Raw genomic sequence first — 24166 nt, 5'->3', positions numbered from 1 at the left:
AGGAAGTCAAGTTGTCTTCAATTCAGTGCCTAACATGGATCAAGGTGTTGAAGAGAAACTCACACTGCTTGCGAAGTCAAGAGTTTCAGTTCTAACTATGCCCCAGACTTGCTGTGTGAGTTGGGCACCCCTGGGGGACTTCTCATCTCACAAAGATTTCTAGGACATATTCTCCACCCCATCCCAATACTGAGGTGGGTTCCAAGCAGGTGTATGTAAGTAATTTGTTTTTGCATCTCTGGGTCCAAATTAAGGGGCCAGGGCTTGGTTACTGACCCAGATTGGACCAACCAAAAATCCCTTGCCCAGGAACTTGGGCTTGGCACTAAAAGAGTTCATATCCTTGGACCGGCCTCTTAAACTGAGGAGAGATGCTGATGGTAGCCACACTCTCCACCACATAAACCAGAGAGCAGAGACAGCCATGCAGGGAGAGAGGAAAGAAGCTGACCTAAAGAGAGAAAAGCTGACCCAAGTGATGGGAAAAGAAAGGCAGATAAGACAGAAAGTGTGCTCTCTGCACTTAAGCATTTTTCCTCAGGAATTCATGTGATTCCGCTAAAATGAAAATTTTGATTTATGAAGGATGCTAAAATTAGTGAGCAAGATTTTAAGAAGGAAAGTTGTATTTGGATGGCATCAAAGTAAAATTTGTTAATTACAAAGGGGAAATTGTAACTTTAGAGTGAAGAAACCTAGGAAACACCATCTCAAGATGGTGATCAAGGTTAACATCACCAGAAATAGGGCATAATGATATCACATGCTCCCTGACACTATGCCCTGAGAAGGACACAGCATCACTTCTGTGATGATATTCCCAACAGCCGATAACCTTAACTCAAAAAGATTATCATGAAAAAAATATCAGAGAAACACAATTGAGAGACATTCTACAAAATGTCTGACTGGTACTCTTCAAAACTGTCCAGATCTGAAAGACAAGAAAAAAACTGAGATTGGAGGAAACATGACAATTAAATGCAATGTGAGATTCTAGATTAGGTCATGGAACAGAGAGATGACATTAACAGGAAAAATGGCGAAATCTAAATAAAATCTTCAGTTCAGTTGATAGTATTGCATCAGTGTTAATTTCTTAGTTCTGTTCATTGTGCTAGGATTATGTGAGATGTTAATTTAGAGAAGGTTGTGTAAAGGATATGTGATGATTCTCGCTATTTCTGCAACTCTTCTGTAAGCCTAAAATTATGTCAAAACCAAAAAATTTTTAAAGGGGTGGGGTGTAATTTACTATCAAGATAGCAGATCACTCATGGAATTCAAGGGCATGAATATAGTTGATTATTTATGTTCAACTTATATATGTTAGCCACAGTGACTTGTTTCTTAAAACCAAAATAAGTCTAACTGGTGTGCCCTGAATAAGTCATTAAAACACTCAGCACCTTAGATGGAATATTCCCTGAACCAACACAGAACACTGAATGTAATACATAGAATCTTACAAATCATCACCATCTTGTCCTCCTAGACCACAAATGCAATGTTTGAGCACCAGATGAGAACTGTGCTCCCACAAGGACCCCAGAAGGAAATTTGAATCTCATTTAATCATCTCAGCAATGCAGGAGATCATTTTCTAAGTTGGATTATGGGTGTTTAGAGCTAGAATGTCAACAGATGACCATCTGGCAACTTGGAAGTCATCTGGTAACTAGTAATATCCAGTAACCTCCAACCCAAAGCAGGGAATGTTTGCACATTCATGCAATACAAAATACAAATACAATACAATACACCTTAAGTAATGAAGGGTCAGCACTGTGAGTCAGCCTGTTTCTCAGTCAGTCTCTGCTCATTAGGAAGACTTTCCCATTCCCCGGGTGATGATCAGCATCCTGGTATGCCTGGGAGACCCCCAGTGTAGGTCTGTTGTTTGTGTAATTATAAGTGGTGCTTCTTTCACTCACAGATGTGTTCTGGTTTAGATGATTGGTCACTTTTCTTATGTTTGGGGGAAAAGTTTCCTCCTCTTAGTTAATTATGAGAGCTAAAATTTTACAATACGGAATAAGCCTACCCCCTTTTCAAATAATGTTTCACTTGCCCACCCCCATACCAAATAGTCTCCATTCACCCTGCTAAGTTTCATAAGTTGTAGTTTCCAGAATCCTCACCACCCTCAAAAACCCTTCTGGATGTGCTTGGACCACTAAGGCCAGAATGGAATGCAATACTCCATATGTGGTTTAACTGATTTTGAGCCATTAGAATTATTATATTATATTATTCTCCTATCAATCTTCTTAAAGTACCATTGGCCAACATTATTTATAATGTAGAAACCAGAGGACAATTAAATGACCAGCAATATGGGAATGATTAAATAGTTTATGGTAAAAATCATACTATGAAATATTATATAGGCATTAAAATCACATTGTAGAGAAATATTTAAGACCAAGAAAAACAGCTCATGATATAATCTTAAGAAAGCAGGACATATGGAATGAATGAAACACAATGTCCTGCAACATAAGGAAGGATCTCATAAGCGTAAGGTCAAACAGAAGAAGCAGATACAATACAGTATGAATCCATGTCTATGAAGTTCAAACCCAGCCAAAACCCACCTATGGTATGAGAAGCTACCCTGGTGCTTTCTCTTTGTGAGGGAGAAGTGATTGGCAAAGGGCCATGAGAGCTATTGGGATTTTGGTGATGTTTTGTTTCTTGATTTGGGTGTAGGTTAATAGCATGTGCTCATTTTGTGAAAATTCAAACCTTACACTTGTATACTTTTATGTACATATTAGATCCTTCCAAAAAGCTTACATTAAAAGAAGAAAAATATTGCTATATAAAACTCAGTGTGCTGGAATACAGGCTAACAATCCTGAAATTACTTTCCCTATAAATTAGGAATGAACAAGAAAGTAAGTTGTGGATAAGAGAAGCCACATTTCTCAATGTTGGAGAAAGGAATTATAAATAAGTAAAGGCAGAAAACTAGCCTGAACCCTGTACTAGTGGGTTCAAGTTGGAGATAACCTTGTGAACTCATGTTTATTTATAAAGATAAATAAATAAATAATGATAGGTATGTATGTATGCATAGGTTAGGATACATCCATGTATTTCCTAGCTCTGTCTGCTGAGAGGGCTTAGCAACCATAGTACTCCAGTAGCAATGAGCATCCCAAGTGCCCAGATCTGGGGTTTGACCATCTCCAATAAAAGAAACCAGAGCTCCAGGAGAAATGGCTGATTGTAGGGTTCTTCAGGGAAAATACAAAAGTAACTTGTAGGGCAAGAAGTAAGGATGAGTGTACAGGAAAAGGAGATGAGGTGGTAAGGAACATGCCAAAAGGACCCAGGAGTCAACTTGAGAGAGATTCCAAAGGTCAAAACTGGGACAATTTGAATGACAAAGTAAACACTGATAGCACTGAATTAAAACTTCACAAAATAAAATACATACCCATGACACCTTAGTGGTATATATAAATGATTGAATAAGTAAATAAATAAATGAGGGAGAAAAGGCAAGTATTCCTTATGGACAAATTCCAAATAATATCCACAAATACCCTCATTCCCTCCCCAGCAGGTGGAGCTTGATTTCCTTCTCCTTGAGTGTAGGCAGGACTTAGCAACTCACTCCCAAAAATAACACATGGAAAGGAAAAACCAGCAACTTTATAGTGGGAGACCTGGAGGAAATATTCATGATTTAGGGATAGGTCTTGTTGTTGTCATGCACCTTTAGATATGATGCAAGGAGAAGGGCACTTCTTCTCTGTGGTCTTCTTGCCATGAACCCACAACCTCCATTTAATCATAAGAAGACATTAGACAAACCAAATTGAGGGGCATTCTACAAAGAATTTGACCAGTTCTCCTTAAATTGTCAAAGTCATGGAAAACAAGGAAAGGCTGAGAAACTAGAAGACCGAGGTGACATGATGACAAAATGCAATGTGATATCCTGTATTGGATCCTGGAACAGAAAAAGGACATTAATAATAATTTAAAAACTGGTGAAATCTGAATATAGCCTGTCATTCAATTAACAGTAATGAACCGATGTTAATTTCTTAGTTTTGACAAATGTACCATGGCCATCTGAGATGTTAACATTAGAGGAAACTACAAAAGGTGTTCAGGAGCTCTGTATATTTTTGCAACCCTTCTATAAAACATCTAAAATTATCCAAGATAAAACATTAATAAAAGTAAAAATCTCTATGTGTCCCATGATTCCAATTTTGTTTAAACACACCCACATGTGCACACACACACATGCACACACACCCTGAAAAAAAATCAGAAGGAAATATAGCAGAATATTAAAAACTGTATGAACACATACCCCTCCTGTCGGAGCAGTGTTCACTGGGGAAACTCTTGGAGATGGGGACAGGGCAATGAGCAGGACCTCGTTGTCCATTGCCTTCTGGGACAGTACCAGAGATCTGATTAGGGCTGGGTGTAGGGTCCAGGACAGGCATCTCAACTTCTGGGTTGTGGGGTTTAAGTTGTCTGATTAGTGAAGCACCAGTCTGGTGTGATCAGTGGTCAAGATAACAACCACAGGACAATATGGCAGGACTTTGGCTCTAATCCTATCAGGACACCTCAGTATTTGTGGTTGTGTAGAGCACCAGGCCCTCCCCTCTAAAAATCAGGTTGCTGGTTCAAGCTTTGCAGTTCCAGTGTGTGACATGGAAAACTAGTGGTAAAATTCGCCACATCAGTGTTCAGGTTTTGGGAACAACAGCCAGATTGACTTTCTTAGCACTGGGCCATAGATGACCACCATGGAACTTGGCAGGAGGCCACCTCCTTTTCTGGAAGGCCAGTTTGCAAGGGATCAGTCTGAGATAAGTTAACATTTACCTCTCACTCACTCCCTGATGCAACAGAGTGGCTTCTAAATATCACAGCCATCCTGTCAGCAGTCCCTAACATTTCAGCCCTGAAGGGGCTGCAAATCACAGTTATCACTATAAGGCACCCTGGAAGATGGTTAGGAAGAGACTCTCATGGGTGTGATCATGTTCACTTGAAACACAGAGGGGAGGACTATTTAAAAGCAAAGCCTAGGAAATGTGCGTCTCCTGCATCCTTGTCTCTTAGCCCTGAGCATGAGTTTGGGCAGTATAACAAGGTCAGCATTAGTGACTCCAGTGGAAAGTCAAGAAAAGGCTCGCCAGGACCTGCTGCCAGCTCTTTTTTAGTGATTGGAGGAGTCTGAGTGGTTTTGGGGAAAGGAAGAGTCTCCCTGCAGGGCTGACTCAGTCCCGGGTCCCATAGACCAGAAAGTCAAGAGCTGCCAGCAGAGTCTTGTGATGACAGGAGACACAGGTAGGGCTATAAGTCCTCTCCTGCCTTACCACACAATGGGTAGTAGATTCAACACGTGGAGCAGGTCACCATCTATGAAGTACATACTTGGACATTTGGAGTGGCTTGGTTGATATCTCTTTTGCAGGGATAGTCCTGGAGGACAGTTAGTGCAAGTCAGTGAGTATGCCTCCCCTCCTACTTCTCATGATATTGAGGCTTTCCTTCCCATGAGGAAAAGGGATATGGGAGTAGTTATCTTCAGGACCCGTGGTAGCTGAAGTATACTCCTGTGTCTAGCACAGTGCTCACCACAGGGCATTTGGAGCAGTAAGCACGGTATCACACAGGGTGGGCGGTGTCACAGCCAGCAAGGAAATAGCAATGCTTCCAGATTGACATCCATCTCCTGACACAAGAGTCATCCAGACGTCCCAGCCACTTGAGGGAAAGAAGGAGTGTGGAAAGGATGTCCAGACTGGGCTCCCTACAAAGATTGCACTACTCTAAACACTTCTCCACCCGCCAACACCTGGATACCTAGTGGACATCTAAGAGCAGATGGACCCCTGCAGGAGATGGCTGAACTGCAGGCAATGGCTGAACTTCTCCACCTGCCAACTCCTGGGTGCCTAGTAGACACCTAAGAGCAGATAGACTCCTGCAAGAGATGTCTGTGTTTTACATTAGGCCAGTGGCTGGACCAGTCTGTCATGATTAAAGTACAGGACTGGTACAATTTGCCATTGAGTCAGAAATTTTAGGGTCCTATGGCTCCCTCTCTCTATAGTTGGTAAAGGGCATGGAATATACCCCATAGCTCCCTACATATATGGCACGGTCTTGACAAAGATACATCTTCCCAGTAGTCCATGGAAAACCTACATTTTCTGCATTTATCTCAGAGCATTGAGGAAGCAACAATGGTGGCCAAATCCATTTAAATATCTACCTCAGAGGGCATCACCATGTGTAAAGGCCACTGCACATAAACATGCTGCTCTGTGTGCAAGGCAAGTCTGTGGCCTTTTCAATTTTCTAAATAAACCACAGGGAAACTAAAGATATGGTCAGCAAAATGGATCCTCTTTTCAGAATAAGAATATTAAGCCAAATATCACTTTATTCACAACAACAGGCTTAGAAATCCCAATATAGAAATGTGGGTAGACCTCCCAGGGCCCCATTTCACACTCAGGGCCAAGAAACAAGGATGAAGTAGGAAAGATGCTCAGCAATGATGCTGGAGGAAAAGCAAGAGGCTAGTTGAAATGTCCAAATACTTACAGAGAAACAGGGCAGAGGTCGAAGGCCCAACCACAGAGGAACTTGCAAGGTATGTATTGTGAACATTGTGACGGTAGCAGGGGTATGTATCAAGTCAACTCAGCCTTGGTGACTGTGGCTTTGCCTTTTCATTCACTCACCAAATTTTAGTTAAATACCTCCTAGATGCCAGAACTCTGTAGCTCCAGATCACTCATGGTGAATGTTGAATCTCAGGCCACTCTCCCAGATTCCCTTCCAAGCCTCCCTTCACTGATTCTTCTGCAATCACTTTGGCAGCAAATAAAGCAGATCCTTAGGATAGATTTGTCCTCCGTTTCTGCCACCAACCCACACAAGCAAGGACTGCTGTGCTCTGCAGAAATTCAGCCTACAGGAATTCAAGGAACCAAGCTGAGAAAGGATGGGGACCAGGTGCTACAGAGCTTTTGCTTGGGGGGCCAGGCATATTGTTCAGAGGAAGGGCCTATGCACGGAGAGGCAGGGCCAACTCATTACCTTTCTGTGCAAACATCTGAATCCCAAATGGGTGTGGGGAGAGGTAAGCAGCACCATACACAGCTTCTCAGAAGTTTGGCCCATCTCTTGTGAAATGAAGGGTCACTTCCACCCTTCATTGCCAACAACCCACTCAGTGCCCACCCTTGGGGTTTTCCTTCCAGGTGGTCTCAAGGAAGATTTTCACTTAGCTCAGTGGAGTTGGGGATGCATTCAGGAGACCCAGATGGTGCCCCTTTTTGGCCCCAGTGTCCTCCCTTAGAAGCTCAGTGTGGTTACTATTTCAAGTGCCTGCTTAAAGGTGGGAAAACCAAGATGCTACCACCAATTAATCAGCACACATGCCTTTGACCTGACACTCTCCTGATCCAGGCAGCCCCTCTCCCTCAAATGTCAGGTGCAAGATACTGAGGACGTGCAGGGAATGACTCCTATCTATAAGTGGGCTTTCTCTCTAAAGCTGTGCCAGTAAGAGCCTGTGTGTTCTTGCCTACAGGCCCATCCATGCCCCAAGTGGAAGCAGCAGAATGACTCATGAGAATGAGGGTGGAGTCAGTGCCCTGGGATCTACATAAAAATAATGGATCCACATAAAATTCAAACCCAAAATGCTGAGATCATCAGCACCACACTCTTTCCAACAAAATGTCTCTGTTGTGCCTGAATTGATTCATTCAGCAAGCACTTTGACCTCATACTGCATGCCAGACCATATATTGGGGACCATGGATACAAAAGTGGAATTGCTAATTGTGCACACAGCTAATCCTGTAAGGGAGTGTGAGCGAAGGCCATGTGTGTGCAGCATTCTGTGTGGGAATGAAGACTCACCCCAAAGGAAGGAGGGTGCAGAAAAGACCTCATGTAAGAGATTGCATTAATCAGGGTTCTCCTGGAAGAACAAGTGTACTGAGAAGGGGCAGCTGCAGAGAGGTGTGGACAGTGAGAAGGGGGCCAACAAGGCCCTGGTGACAGCGGGCAGCTCCTAAGTCCCTGGGTCTGAAGGAGCAGGTGGATGGCAGGGAAGTAGGATGTGCAGAACTCAAAGGTGCTGCAGCTATGGAGACAGGCTTGTAGGACTGGGGCCCAGGAAGGGGAGTATAGTCACTCCCCAAATCACAGTGGAGAATGGGGGTTTCTCTTCACCCTCCCTCTGAGCTCCTATTAGTGCAGGATTCATGGTAAATCCAACCGAAATGTAGACAGCAATGGACAGGGTCAGAACAGAATTGCCCTGGTCTCCAGGGCAAAGGAGAAGAGGAGAATGGATTTAGAGGAGCAAAGACAATTACCAACTGGTGGCAGGTTTGGAGCTGGACAGGCATAAGCTGAAGAAGACAAGTTCTGAGAAGCAATCAAGGAGATGGGCAGTGGCAAGGTATTGGCAGCATCAGGAGGAGTGGTCCTCCATGTCTGGGACCCAGATTAAGGGTGGGGATGGGAGTGGGGGCAGAGGAAGTAGGGGAGGTGAGGAGCTGAGAGCAAGATGATCCGAGTTATCAGGAGTCAGGGATGTTCTGCAGCATGCTAAGAGGGGTAAGCTTCATTCTAGATGCATCGGAAACCATGAAAGTTCTGTTTTCATTTTTGAAGTCAGGGTAGTGGCATGATTGGAACTTTGTCTTAGCACAGCTGGCTCGAGGTGCCTGGGTGGCTCAGTCAGTTAAGTGTCTGACTTTGGCTCAGGCCATGATCTCACAGTCAGTGAGCTGGAGCCCCGCTTCAGGCTCTGTGCTAACACAGCTCAGAGCCAGGAGCCTGCTTCAGATTCTGTGTCTCCCTTTCTCTCTGCTCCTCCCCCACTCACACTCTGTCTCTCTCTATCTCTCAAAAATGAATAAATGTTAATTTTTTTTTAAAAAAAGCACAACTGGCTCCACTGTGGGAAAGGAACTAAAAGGGAAGAGATGAGGGGCAGGAGACCAATGACAGCATCACTGTGGTAATTGTAGTAAGACATGGGGAGACCTGACCATGGCAGGCAAGCAAGTTTGCAGAGAAAGAAGGTGAAGGAAACAACCATTACAGCATGAAAATATCAAAATTTGGAAAGCAGAAAGGAAGTAGATTGGAATTATAGTCCTAGAAACATCCTCAGGACTCTGGTTTGGGATAGGACAATTTCAAGCTCCTTACAAAATACTTGGGGGAATAATGTTGGCCTTGCCCACCTTGTTGCCTTATAGTCAGGCTCAAATAAGCACAGGTACTTTGAAAGAGCAAAGAGAGAGACATGCAAAGTGTAGTGGGGTCACTTTAATGATTAGTAGAGCCCTCCCAGTGAGGACAATTTTGCAACACCATGAAGCCAGAACCAAAAATGAGTCAAATCACCCTTTTAGGGGTCTGGGTGAGGTGGGTGATTCACACTGAATCCTCCAACCTTCCTAAGTCCCCTTCTGACCTGGATATCCTGATGGGTTTGATCTCTGGGCTGGCCAGTTACCTTCAATGATGTAAACAAATCTAAAATGTACTGCACAGTAATTCCCTTTTGTACTGAACTGTGGACTGTTAGGCAAAAGGAGGAAGTGGTTGCAAGATGGCATCTTCCCACCAGGTGGCACCCAAGGCCCGAGTTTGAGATTCAGCACTGCCTTCCAGCCTCTTTAATGGAGACTTCTCGCTCAAAAGCCTACCCAGAAGAACCAGAAAAGATACTGCAGCCTTTATGACTTGTTCTTTATGGGACATAAGTCTATGGTGACAGAACAAGGCCAGAAGGGCAGAGGGCTAAAGCTACATCAATTCTGACAGATGAAACTGAGACAAAAATAAAAACATTCCAGTGTTGATATGTGCTTGCCTGCATGCAGAGTGATGACCTCCATCTGTAGAGGACTTTTAAAAGGATGGCCTCTCAGCAGTCTGGAAGCTGCAAGCCTATCTGGAGACAGAAGATGGGAAAACCACCTCTCCAGGAATCTGCCATTGCTTCCAGCCTGGAATTCATAGTTTTGAGCATGTGAAGATTGGCATATCATTGTAATTTTATGGCTCCATGTTCAAGCTCTAAAGTTTGTGTCTACCTACCTAGCTTAGGAGTTTTAGAAAAGATGAGAAAAAACGTGGACAAAACCTCCATAAAATTGTGCATAACATTCTTTTCATGTAATAATTATAGTTGAATTTGAGCACTTAGTATAAGCAAAGCATTTTTTTATGTGACTCCATTTACTTTTTTATTTTTTTATATTAAATATAATTTATTGTCAAATTCATTTCCATACAACACCCAGTGCTCATCCCAACAGGTGCCCTCCTCAATGCCCATCAAGCAAAGCATTTTTCAGGGCAAGATATGACTTAATCATCACAAGCACTCAAAAAGGCAGAGATTTCTCATCCTCATTATACAGATGGGGAAGCTATGGCTCAGAACAGTAACACAACAAGTAGACAGCAGGGTCAGGACTTCTACCCAGGTCTGTTAGATTTCCAAGTTCAGATTCGTACCTACTGTACTGTGGAGGCTCCCTGGAGTGTGCTGCCAGTGGGGTCTGTGTGAAGGGCTGGATATCGACAGTGATGGGACATAGTCCCTGCCCTAGGGAATATTCAGAGACATATATATGACCAAAATACACAGGGCCAAACCAAATATAGGTGTGCACAAGTGCTTCTAAGAGCCTAGAAAATAGACCAGTTAGCCTCCGAGGTCATCAAGGAAGGTTTTGAAAACTTGAAAGGTGAAGAAGGGCATCCCAGCATAGAGATGAGGTTGTGTAAAGGCACAAAGGCATGAACTTGCACAATGTCCAGAAATAACTGTGAGCCTGGAGTGAGGAGAAGAAATCAAAAACCTCACTTACGCCTGACACTGAAGAACTGTACACAGCCTGACACAGCAGTTGGAGATGGTTGGGGCTAGAGTTTGAGTGGCTGGAGGGGACAGGTGCCTCCCAGAGGACAATGGTGCACTTGCCTGTTGGCCGCACGGTGTTGAGTGTTTTTCTTTCTCCCATGGTGGACTCAAGGAAGTCCTTGGTACCTTAGTGAGAGAAAGGGAAATGACAGCTACCTTCATTGGCATGACCCAAGAAAAACTCAGAAACCTGAACACCACCTGGAAACTTACTGGCGAAATCCAACTGTCCTGTTGAGGCTTCCAAAGGACCAAGAACACAAGCTTTAGACAAAGGTTCTTCAAGGACCATTCAGGGAATGGTCAGACAGTAAACACTTGCTTGGAGCTAGTAGGAATTGGGGGTGGCATGGCACTATGATTTTTAGGGGCATTACAGACATCTCTTCCCATCAGTCTCCTTCAGGGAAAATAGCCCCATCTTAAGAGTTGGGAGCTAGTGTTCTCAGCTCATGTTTGCTATCACTGTGGATCAAGAGGGATCTCGCCTATACTGGGGCATGCTTCCTTTTCACAGAATGGCAGATAGGCTAACATATCTTTTGTCTTATTTTCTCTAGGCTGCTTCTTAACTTAAACCTAAAAACTCTGACATGGGGGTGGAAAGTAGGCAGAAAGGCCAATCATTAAATGTAGGGAACCAGTGAGCCCAAAGGAAAATACAGTGACAACACTCTTTTCTCTGATATCCTTTCCTTGTTTCCCAGGTAGAAAACTCTTAGTCCCCAGATGGTCCTCCTGGACATGATCTTAGTGACTCCTGAAACAAGCAGCCTGACCTTTCAACAGGCCTTCGACCTTTTTTCACTCCCACGCTCCCTGCATCAGGGGAAGGCCAGTCTTATCTGGCTCCCTCTCCAGGCTGTTACATCAGAGTGAGCTTATTCCTCATGGACTCCATGGCTTTATCTTGCTTAAAAAGATAGATTTGGCAGTACTAAAAATCAAAACATTTCTCTGGCCATGTCTTGCTGACCAAGACACAATTATCTCTGACCCACTGAGCATGTTAAGTGGCTTTTATTATTATGGAAATCATTGCATGCTGAGGATCTTAAAAAATAGTTACATTTCAGAAAGGCACAAAATGAAAACATTTTCCCTCCTCTACCTTCCAGAGACAACCTTCTCACAAGTGTCTGTGTTTTGTTTTCCTTGTGTTTATCATTGTAGCATAAAATAAAATGTATAGGCTTCTATTCCTTGATTTATCAAAATTTGATGGAAATCATTGTCTACCAACTGTCACAGTGAGGTATTTATTGAATTCTACAACCACATATTTTCCTTCTCCCTTCTGTGTCCTGATTTTCATTAGTTATACTATTTCATTTTTTTCCTTAGTAATCTTTGTGACCCAAAAATATGCTTAAAATGATTTCAAATTTAAGATATACTTCCAAATATACTTAGAATTATTATTTTAAGATAAACATTTACTATTAATACCCCTACAGTTAGAATTTTAGTATTTACTCAAGTTCAGACAGAGTCTGTTAGCCTCTGTCTATGAAAGATGAGGAATTCGAAGTGTTTATCCCTCCTTTCACCTTCATCCCCAAAATCCTAATGTATTGTGTTATTATTCTTTCAATGCCAAGATAACAACAGTTATATTCATGCCAACATATACCTCCTGTCAGAGATTTTAACATCAGTAAGACCCTTCTTTCTCATTTTCAGTATAAGCAGTGGAGCATATTAGTAACAATCCTACAAAAGAAATTTTTCAAACAAGCTGGTGCCTCTCTTTCTTCAGAACTGTACCTCCCACCTCATTAAGCAGAGAGCTGAAACTTCTTGGTCATCTTCTAACACCATAGGAAACTGTAAATAGGAAAAACATAGCTATGGATGTAGGGGAAGGAGATATTCCCCATCTCATCTGCCTTAAGGAGATCATTCATTACAGCTTCCTTTTGTGCTGTTTTGTCACCATCCAGTGTCAGGGTGCCCTGGCAAGCCCAACAGAAGTCTGTGAATAGAAATCCAGATCAGTATCCAGCCTGGGGGTTGGGGCTAGAGGGCAGGGAGTGGGGATGGGGAGAGTTGAGAAATTAAGCTCCCAGGTGGTGTAGGCCTCCTCTCACCTTGAAGAAAAAATGGATGTTCTGAGTCTAGCTGTTGGTTCAGCACCAATAGAACTCCACAGAAACGTCGGAATGATAAAGTTCCATTCTACTAATCCAATTAAGGATTTCTTTGTCTGGGAAGGAATCTTGAAATATTACACCATCTGAGACTTTTAGGCAGGGGGATATAGTGAGCTAAGCTCTTGCAAGTTCCCACCTCAACACAAAAAATGCTAAAAAAAAAAAAAGTAAGTTTTAAAAATTAAATATGCAGTTGGGCTCACAAGAAAGAAAGGGAAAAAAATCCATAGATGTCTGAAATAATAATGGAAACGAGGGGCGCCTGGGTGGTGCAGTCGGTTAAGCGTCCGACTTCAGCCAGGTCACGATCTCGCGGTCTGTGAGTTCGAGCCCCGCGTCGGGCTCTGGGCTGATGGCTCAGAGCCTGGAGCCTGTTTCCGATTCTGTGTCTCCTTCTCTCTCTGCCCCTCCCCCATTCGTGCTCTGTCTCTCTCTGTCCCAAAAATAAATAAACGTTGAAAAAAAAATTTTTTAAAATAAAAAAATAAAATAATGGAAACGAAAGTCAGAATAATAATACTCTTTTCCTACAACAGCCTTGGGAAAAAGGGCATGAAGACTAGACTCTGAAATGGACCCCAACAGCCAGAGGCTTCCTTAGCAGACACAGAACAGAAGATGCAGCCTTGAAGAGTAGGATTTGAGAAACTTATGTGAATCTGTGATCCCCAAGTAAAAAGAAACTATAAAATCTCTGCCTCATTCGTAAAGGGTGATAACCTCAGTAAAAAAAAAAAAAAAAAAAAAAAAAAGTGACTATAAAATCTCTCCCCTCCAGCCCAGGGTGCTGGCAAGGAAGCTTGTCTCTACTCGGAGTTGTGAGAGGGAGAAAGCTCCCATGAGAAACCAAAAATCTCAAGGCTGTGTTGAGCATGAGCCTGGTGTCCAAAAATACACTATGCACATGATGGAGGAGAACATCAATATAGAAACTGGTCCTGGGCCATGATACCCAACCTGTGGCCTCTTGTAGAAGCAAAGTCCACACTGATCAACACCCTACAGCCAAATGGCTTCGGATTTCCATTTGAACAATTCTGGTAAAGATGAGCTCACACTAAAATACTTCAAACCACCTTGAGAAATAGTTTAAGTGAAATCAGCTTTACTGAAACATGTTAAATGCTTAACATACAAATTTAAGGGATATAAAAAATAGACACCATAAAAATACTATCAAAGTTACCTACCTCATCCATACCTGATTTCTCTTGAAGAAGGATGTCCCCAGACATCTCAGGAGAAAAAAGTCAGAAAGCCAGAAGGGACCATACACCCTCTCACCTAGCACCACCCTTCATCTTACAGATGAGGACACTGAATCCGAGGGAGCAGATCTTGACTGTGTGGGAGTCTGTGTTGGAACTGGAGAGCTCAGGTTTCTAAACCACAGGCTGGCTCTTGAGTTCTCTGCATTGGAGGTGAGGTGGTAGTGAAGGTGGTAGGACAGCAGCAAACCAGGGAATAATAGTGCCCATTCTCATCTCCATAGAAATAACCCCCCAGGAATGGCAGGATCATTTCCATAATTAGATTATAATTAATAATATATTATTAATATATTAATATTAATATTAGTATATGATGTCAGTGCTGCTAGTCCAGGGACCATATTTTGAGTGGCAAGTCTCAAATAAGGTATTTTTCTATTATTCTGCTTCTTGTTACTTCTACCTACCATAGATATATATGGAAGAGAGGAAGGAGTCTGCACTGTTCTTCTTAAAGGCTCTTTTCCTTCCAGAGAAGCTAACACACCCCCCCCACCTCCCTCAGTCACTTATAATGATGGTGAGCAAGTTAGTGAGGCCAGCACTGAGCCCCATTGCATCAGTTCTGGAAGCTGAGGTCTTCTGTTGGAGCGGCCTTAATAGTATTATCACCCTTCAGGTTGGGTGATATTGGGGGAAGGCATGAAGGAGAGATGGGGAACTGAAATATGAGGTAGTAAGAATGGTTGAGGGGAAAGGAAATGGTCATAGTCCAAGAAGGCTCAGGAATACCTTAGCATGGGACCAGTGCAGAATGTCCTGTACTGGCACCAACTTTCTTAGAAAAAAAGAAAGAAAGAAAGCTGTTCTAAAATTGGCCTTTCTTCTCTTGGGAAAGTCAGATTCTTTCCCAACAGCCACTAGTCTGAGGAAAATTGGGGGAGGGGGAGGGGAGACAAATCCTTCCTCTCACCATTACCTTCTATGATGGATGACTTTTCCCCTGAGGCTTCACTTAAAGCCAGTATTCTGAGTCTTGGCTCAGGTCCAGGCTGTCTGGGAGCCTGGGCTGCCATGTCTGATAGAGAGGAACCAGCGCCTGGGTTGGGTTCCCAAATCCAGCCATGGTTTTCTAATTATAATCATCTCTTGCTCTCAGGTTGTACATACGTTTCTTGAAACACTTCATTCGTTCATTAATTTCTTTCATCAACAAATATTTATTGGGTATCTGCAACATGCATAGTGTTGTGCTATACCCCTCTAGGAAGGATCTAAGAACCTAAAAGCCATATTGGTCACTAGACTGTAAGATAGAGGCAAATACTGTCCTGGTATTCAGATCTCTTACAGTGCTCATTCCTCATGATATCTGTATATGTAGGGAGACTCAAGGGAAATGTTTTTCCTAACCCAGAGAGGGTCATCCTGGTTCACGGGACACTAACAGTCAGCCCCAGAGCCAGGGCTGCCATTCAAGGCTATCCCACCAAAGTATGACATGTCCTATATCGACTAGTGTAGACTCATGCAGGGGTTTCCCTCCACCTTCTCTCAGACCCAAAAAGAGGAAACAGGTTCAGAAGAGAAGTTTGAAAACCAAAATGAGACAAAGTATGAACTCACCAGTGAGGGTTTGGGGACCCCAGCAGATCCCCAGAAGCAGATCCCCAGTACTACTGACTCCAGAGTGGTTTTCATGACCTCCTGCCAGGGCGATTGGAAGCTATCATGACAAGGCAGAGAACTGGTGAGATGGCTTTGTATACAGCCCTGAAACCTCAGCTGTTATGACTACCTTTGGCCAGAACAGAACACTACCAAGACTCTCTGTAACAGCGGGAAACATTTTTTCCTGATAGAAGTTTAATCCAGAAGTGGCTGCCAAAATGAGGGCAGAAGTCCCCCTGGGTAAAAGGCAGACGTCAGATCAGCACCTTTTGGGGAGACCCTGCAATGTTGAAGTTACAGTTGGGAAGACCACTACCAGCTGTTCTTTTGACATCTCATCAGACTCAGGTGAGGTCAGAATCATCATGGAGCTTCCAGAAAATGACTTACCCAGGCTTCATCTTCTGAGGTTCTAATTTTATTTATAAATCTGAGTGGGGGCCTTGGTGTTATTGGTGACTCTGATATGCAACCAGAACAAAGAACCATGAATGGACCTCTTCATAGCCAGAATTCTCCTTATCTCTATTCCCTTACTCTGCCTTTTTTAAAGGTTTTGGTCTATTATGGAATCTTCAAGTATTTGAAAAATAATCCATGTACCTACTGCCATAATATAACAGATTTTACATACCTTGACATATTTATTCTGGATATTTTTGTTCAGAAATAAAATTACAAATGAGCATGTAAGCAAAGCAATAGGCTTTGCTATCTGGATACACCATCTTACTCTCTGCCTTCCCTTCCAAGAAATCATTCTCCTAATGTCATATGCACCCTTCCCGTGTATGGGTTCCATATTTCTACAAATGGGCATGCTTGTTTAAAAAGTTTGCATGGATGATGTCCTTGTGCATGTATCCTTTTGCCCCTTGTATTTTTCACTCAACATTATGACTTCAAGGTATACCAACACTGATCCACATTGATCTACTTCATTGCCTTAACTGCTCTTCAGAATGTGCAAATCCCCTGGACCTGGACTGCTGGCTGAGGTCTGGGTGATTTGTTCCATTACTCTGGAACCTTTCTCTCGAGGCTCGGATCAGGATCTTATAGACTTGTGGATTCCAGAGTTCCACTGGAGTTGGCCTACACCCAGGGTTGCTCTTGCCATGGAGTCAACACTATTTGCCCAATGAAGCATGTCAGGAGAGCAGCCCACCTTGCAGCCATCACAGCAGCATGGATCCTCTTACATGGCAATTGGAAAATTCTAGGCCTGGGCTTTCAGGGGTCCTCTTGTTTCCTTTATATAAACTTGAGAAAGGAAGGACCACCTAGACCGGCAGGAGCAAGGGCACTGCCAGGACATGGCTCTTATTTCATGTTGCTATGGAATTTTCAATTGGCCTTTTCATTTTTCTGAAAAGTAAGGATCAGGTACAGTGAGACTGAGTGCCCTGTTCACTCCAGAAACCTTTCAGAATGGACAAAGACTGATCCAAGGAAATCTCTGAGTTTGTAACTTACCTGCAGACTCACAATATCTTGGGGTTTGATGAGACCCTAAGTTTTCTATTTTGGGTGATTTAACTTTTGAGTTTCCCATTTCTATATCCCATTTCTCCCTTGTAAATTTCTGAATGTCCTAAAACAGGATCCTCGCTGCTTCACTCTAATGCCTCAACTTACACTTATTGAATACTTGCTCTTTCTTACGTTTATTGAACACAAAGCACAAAGCTTGCATATGTGTGGGGTGCAGGTGACTGGAACTGTACACAAATCAAATCTCTCTCTGGCTCCACCCAGGAGCCCCTGCACTTTCTACCCATGCCTTCCTGATACAACGCAGATTCTAATGCCTAAATAATAGACTCATATAGATCTAAGGGTGGATACACAGAGATTCTGGAGGAACATGATTTAGAGTATCTGGGGAGCTTCTTGGAGAAAATGGTCTTAACCTGGGTACAGACCAACTTAACCCATAGAGTTTTAATCCATTGCAATCCTGAGCAGAATGATTTTTAGTGTTTACTAGGGAGCACTCAGAGGGTGTGGCTATTGCTTGGAACATAGTTAAGAGCACAGTGTCTTCATTAGCACTTTCTGGGAAGCTATGTCAGTTGCCATTATGCACAGGTAAGAAGAGGAATGAAAAATTAACCAGGCAATGGTGTAGAAGACAGATGTAAAGACCCTCTACTCACCATTTATAATGTAGACAAAGGAAGAGTGTGCTCCATGTAAGAAAGGCAGCCATGACAGAGCCTGAACCTTGTAGGCCAAAGAACTGCCCAGACCACATGACCAACCATACGACCCAGATGAGGGGAGGTAGTCCCGTAGCATACTATAGATGATATCCCTGATCCCTCTGAGTTCAGCTTGTGCCAAGATCGTGGGTGAAATTTGCTCCAGGGTTAGGGGAAGGTATCTTCTGCTTTGCCTAAGGAGAACCCCACAAAACTAAAGGAGATTTGGGAGATCTTTGAAATCTTTATAACAATTATAGTTTACCTGTGCTTCCATCAACATGGACTTCTTAGGTTTACAAAAACCTTAGGATTTAAGCCATACAGTTACTATCACTATTTTAATAGAAACTGTTCACAGAGATGTTAGAGTCCACAGTCAGTACTCTGACAAGATAGAGATACAATTCCAGTCTTCTGATACAAATCCAGTGGCATTTCCACTGTCTGCCTCACATATATTATGCAATGTACAAACACTGACACCAATAATGTGAGAGGAATCGTCTCAGGGTTTTACATGCATTTCTCTTTAGTTTATAAAACAGCACTTCCAACAACCATGCCAGAGGATGAGGAAGAAGGCACATTTGAAAGAGAATGCCTCCACACTTAGAGAACAATACCACATTTAGCTGCATTTTTCACAAGCAGCAGAACATCATGTGACAATGAACAATCCAAGTGTGTGAGGAGAGATAGCTGGGTCTGGGGATCTCAGAAGCAAGAAGAATCCAAATTGCCTCTTGCGTGGAATGCCTTAGGCTACCAAATCATTAGAGGTTGACCTGAATCTAAACCAAGTCTCACCCTTCCCTCACCATCTCTGGACCCCTTTGCTTGTCATGCGCTCTGATCATCTTTTGTCCCAACTGTTGTTTTTGGCCAAAGTCCTGGCAAGCCCCATGTCCTCAACCAAAGTTTCCACTCTCTGCATGATGTATCTTTCGGGGCATTTCTGGCTAAATTAAGTCATTTGAATGCTATCTGTTGTTGTCTTAAAGTATTTCTCTAAACCGAAAATAATTTTATTTGTACTTTTAAGGTATCCATTTTCTTGACTTCAGGAAAAAGAAAACAGGATCGTTTGCATTTGGGATACTTTGATGTTGTGAAACTGATCCAAAAGCCCTCAAGTACCTTGCAGATTGTAGAATGAAAGCACAAAAGGAGTTCCAGGTCCCCCTGCCCATTTTCCTCCTTCTGCACCTTCTTTGACTCATTGTTCATGTTTGTAGCACAATGAGCAGCTGAGTGGGCATCCTATCCTTGAATCATCTGTGGCCCCATTTGTCCCTATCCCCACCTGCCTTTATCCCACCTTCAGGAGGTCCGAGTGCATGAGTTCACAAGAGGGGAGCTGAAAACTCAGGAATTATTTAGAGGTGGTCATTGAGGAATTGAACTGAGGTGAAGCAAACTGAACACAGACATGGTTCAGTTGCTCTGATCCCCAGCTCATAGGAAGGTAAGCATGCCTGCACCATTCAGATTTTTTTTTTAACGAGGAGGAGGAGGTATCAGGGAAGGAGGAGGAGAGTGCATGCATTCCTTCCCATCCCCATGAATTGGAGAGGATTCCCTTGACAACATCACATTTCCCATTCCCAGAATGAAATGCTTGGAAATGTTTCATGAGAAATGGGGGCAGTGTGGATAGTAGCACGGTATGAAGTCTGGCTCCAGGGATAGCTGTCTGGGACTGTAAGTCATAATATCAGGCACTCTGTAGACAAAATCCCCTCCACAGTGCTCCCCCAGGGCAGTCACACTAGGAAATGCTGCCATCTGGTGGGATTTTTGCAGCTTTCCTCCTTTTCCTGGCTTCATGCCAAGGAATGGGTTGCATCTTGAAATGGCCAAAGGGCTGGGCCCTAGAGTTCCAAGGTCTTCTAGACCTCACAAGGGTTGCTGTCATTAAAGCCTGTACCTCTTTAGGGCATGAAAATCAAGGACTGTTGCCTCAGGTTCTGTGTTTTACAATCAGGACATTCATGCATTCAAAACTCCTTCATCCCAGACTTTCCCTTATACAATAATGTATCCCACCTTTGTGTCTTCCCCAAGGCAGTGCCTCTGCCTGGATTCTCTCTCTTCTGCGGGCATAGATCCAAGAACTGCTCATCCCTCAGGAGTAGCTCATTGTCTCACTATATCACACCCTTCAGTCTTGGTATCCTTTAGTTTGACTTACCTAGTCTTTACATATCTGATAAGTCATTTTATATTCCCATGTCCTCTCCACTCACCTGGCACATTGCCCAGCATTTAGAACATGCTCAATATATGGCTGTTGATTGATGTCCAGCTTATATCCTTCCAGGTATAATAAGCATATTTCATGAATTGGAAATCTGGTTGCACCCAATCCTTAGAAGCAGAGGAAAAATCAGAGACCTTTTCAATTCAGGTCTCTGAATTTTTACAGATGAGTCTATAAAGCAGAAGATTCTTACTCTGTGGACCGATGTAAGCTGGCCACTAGGAATGCAGAGTTTTTAGGCATTCATGTCTATAGATCATTCCAGGTTGATGGGGGTGGGGGGAAATGGAGAATATTAAAGTGTGACAACTGTAGGGGACATTCATCTGTGTGGTATCATGGGAAGATTTTGAGTCCTGAATCTGTTTATTGAACACTTATTATTAACACTTCTTATCAATCACAGGAAGTTTGTTTCTTCCTTTATACAATGGAATTAATAACTCAAGATACACTTGACCAGCAAAAATTTCTTGACCCCAACACCTATCTCTGGTCACATAGTAATAATTCAATAAATATTTGTTGAAACAAAATAAAATACCTAGCCTAATTTTGTGGAGTATAAAATGAGAAAATACAAAAGCAATGAGTAAACTGTGAAAATCCATACAGATTCTCATTGGCAACAGACTAAGGACTGCAGTAGAGATGGGTTGGGGCTCTCAGCATCCACTTCTCCCTGCTTCCTTTCCTCCATAACAAGGGTCCCTGTGTTATTGTTCTTAGTTCTTCTCTGTCTGCCTCTGCTTGTCTCTGTCCGCCTCTCTCTGTCCTCCATCATGGGCCTCTATTTGGATGATAAACCCATGTGAGGCATGGGTACTTCTGACAGCAGAGCCTAAAGATACCATGAATGACACTCAGAACCTAGTCCTTCTTCTTCAGGCTCAACCCCAGCAAGTTTGTATTCTGGGAAGCCACTCACAGGGGATCTAGCCCCTCCAACAGCAAAATGCATGATGGCTCCTCCTTGGTTTTTTTTCCCTTTTGTAAGTAGGTCACTGCTGCCAGAACCTCTCAAGGCCCTACTGCTGATGCTTCCTTTGGCCAATGCCACATGGCTTTCCAGCACTTTCCCTCTCTGCTCCAGTGAGCAGCCCAGAGCAACTCAGAGCAGGCTGAATTGCAAGACTGCCATTGTGCTAAGAGCACAGGGGCAATGGTAAGGCAAGCAATAATACCTGGGAGCTGGCTCCACAGGAGAGAGGTAGACAACCCAGTTCTGGTCCCAGAGAAATCCCAGTTATCATTGAAGTTTACCTCTGGTGTTCAACATCCTTGTTTATAAAATGAAAGGCTTGGATTTGAAGATTTCTAAGCCCTCGGCCAGCCCTATAGTATTAGGAGAGACTTGGCAAGCACAAGCAGGCTCTTTGTCCCCTGATAACCTTCACTTTCCAAGAGGGAGAGTATCTGCTGCCTAAGCTCCTTATATGAAACATGGAGCTCTGTGGATTGGGAACTTATTATGTGTCAGACATTAGAGCAACTGCTTTATATACATTTAATTTAAGCCTTCTAACAAGCATATTAGGTCAATATTATCATCCCCATTTAAATTAAAGGGACTGGTATTCTGTTCCTGAAAGTGGTTAGCCTTGCAGCCCCTGGGTGGCTTAGTCTGTTAAGAGTCTGATATTTGGTTTCAGCTCAGGTCATGATTTAGCTGCTTCATGGGTTAGAGTCCCGCATCACGCTCTGCACTGACAGTGTGGAGACTGCTTGGGATTCTTTCTCTTTCCCTCTCTCTCTATCCCTTTTCCACTTGTGCTATCTCTGTCTCTCTCAAAATAAATAAATGAACTTTAAAATATAAATAAATAGGGGCACCTGGGTGGCTCAGTTGGTTAAGCATCCGACTTCGGCTCAGGTCATGATATCACGGTTCATGGGTTTGAGCCCCACTTGGGCTCTGTGCTGACAGCTCAAAGCCTGGAGCCTGCTTCGGATTCTGTGTCTCCTTCTCTCTCTGCCTTTCCCTCACTCACACTCTCTCTCTCTCAAAAATAAATAAACATTTTAAAAAATTAAATAAATAAAGTGGTTATCCTAGTTAGAAGGAGGGAGAATTATTCTTTTTTTTTCAATATATGAAATTTATTGTCAAATTGGTTTCCATACAACACCCAGTGCTCATCCCAAAAGGTGCCCTCCTCAGTACCCATCACCCACCCTCCCCACCCTCCCAACCCCCATCAACCCTCAGTTTGTTCTCAGTTTTTAAGAGTCTCTTATGCTTTGGCTCTCTCCCACTCTAACCTCTTTTTTTTTTCCTTCCCCTCCCCCATGGGTTTCTGTTAAGTTTCTCAGGATCCACATAAGAGTGAAAACATATGGTATCTGTCTTTCTCGGTATGGCTTATTTCACTTAGGAGAATTATTCTTAAATGCAAGACATTCTGACTCTGAAGCCCTGCTGATAGCAGGCTGGCATGTTGCCAGGGAGCACCCTATAAAAAGGGAATAGTGCCTGTATTAGTCAGGATTCTCCAGAGAAACAGAACCAATAGCATACCTATAGATATAGACATGAGGAGATTTGTTATAGGAATTGGTTTACACGGTAATGGAAGCTGAGAAGTCCCATGATCTGCCATCTGCAAACTGGTGGAGCAGAAAAGCTAGGAGTGTAAATCAGTCTGAATCCCAAGAATTGGAAAGGGAGTAGTGAGAGGTGATGGTGTCAGTCCCAATCTGAGTCCAAAAGCCCAGGAACCAGGAGCAATAACGTCCTAGGGCAGTTGAGGATAGATGTCTTAGCTCAATCAGAGAGAGTGAATTCACCCTTCCTCCACCTCTGTCTTCTGTTGGGGCCTTCAGTGGATTGGATGATGCTCACCCAAATTGATAAGGATAATCTTCTCTACTCAGTCTGCTGATTCAAATGCTAATATCTTCTAAAGACACTCTCACAGACACACCCAGAAATACTGTTTCATGAGATGTATGGCCATCTCAGTCCAGACAAGTTGACATATGAAATTAATTATCAGAGTACCCTGTAGACACGGTGGCATGTTTAGTTTATCACACATAAATAAACATAATTATGCAAATGTGGTATAACACCCTGCTGAGAAAAGAGGGGTGGGGGTTGGGGCTGCAGAAAGCTGACTTGCAGACAGTCACTCAGCTGGTAAAGGAGGGAGCTGCTAGGTAGCTTCCTGGTGGTTTGCGTTCAGGTCAGGCTTCCTGTCACTAGGCTACTAAGGAGTTGGAAAAGGAGTACTAAGTGTCCTTTGCCCTCTCTGTCCCCAATTTCCCAGTTCACAGCCAGGATAACGTAGGCATAAATAATCTTCATCTTAATGGCGCCTGAGTGGCTCAGTTGGTTAAGCATCCAACTTCGGCTCAGGTCATGATCTCACGGTTTGTGAGTTAGAGTCGTGAGTAAGAGTCCTGAGTTTGAACCCACGTTGGGTTCTGTGCTGACAGCTCAGAGCCTGGAGCCTGCTCAGATTCTGTGTCTCCCCTCTCTCTTTCTGCCCCTCCCCTGCTTGCACTCTGTCTCTTTCTCTCTCTCAAAAATAAATAAACATTAAAAAAGAATCTGCATCTTAGGGTATCTGGGTGGCTCAGTTGGTTAAGTGTCAACTCTTGATTTTGGCTCAGGTCATGATCTCATGTTTCATGATATCAAGCCCTCCATAGGGCTCTGTGCTGTCAGTGTGGAGCCTGCTTGGGATTCTCTCTCTCTCCCT

This window comes from Acinonyx jubatus, chromosome B4, assembly GCF_027475565.1.
Source record: "Acinonyx jubatus isolate Ajub_Pintada_27869175 chromosome B4, VMU_Ajub_asm_v1.0, whole genome shotgun sequence".
In the NCBI taxonomy this organism is placed as follows: Eukaryota; Metazoa; Chordata; class Mammalia; order Carnivora; family Felidae; genus Acinonyx; species Acinonyx jubatus.
The sequence above is the reverse complement of the archived record's forward strand: the minus strand, read 5'-3'. Positions refer to the sequence as shown.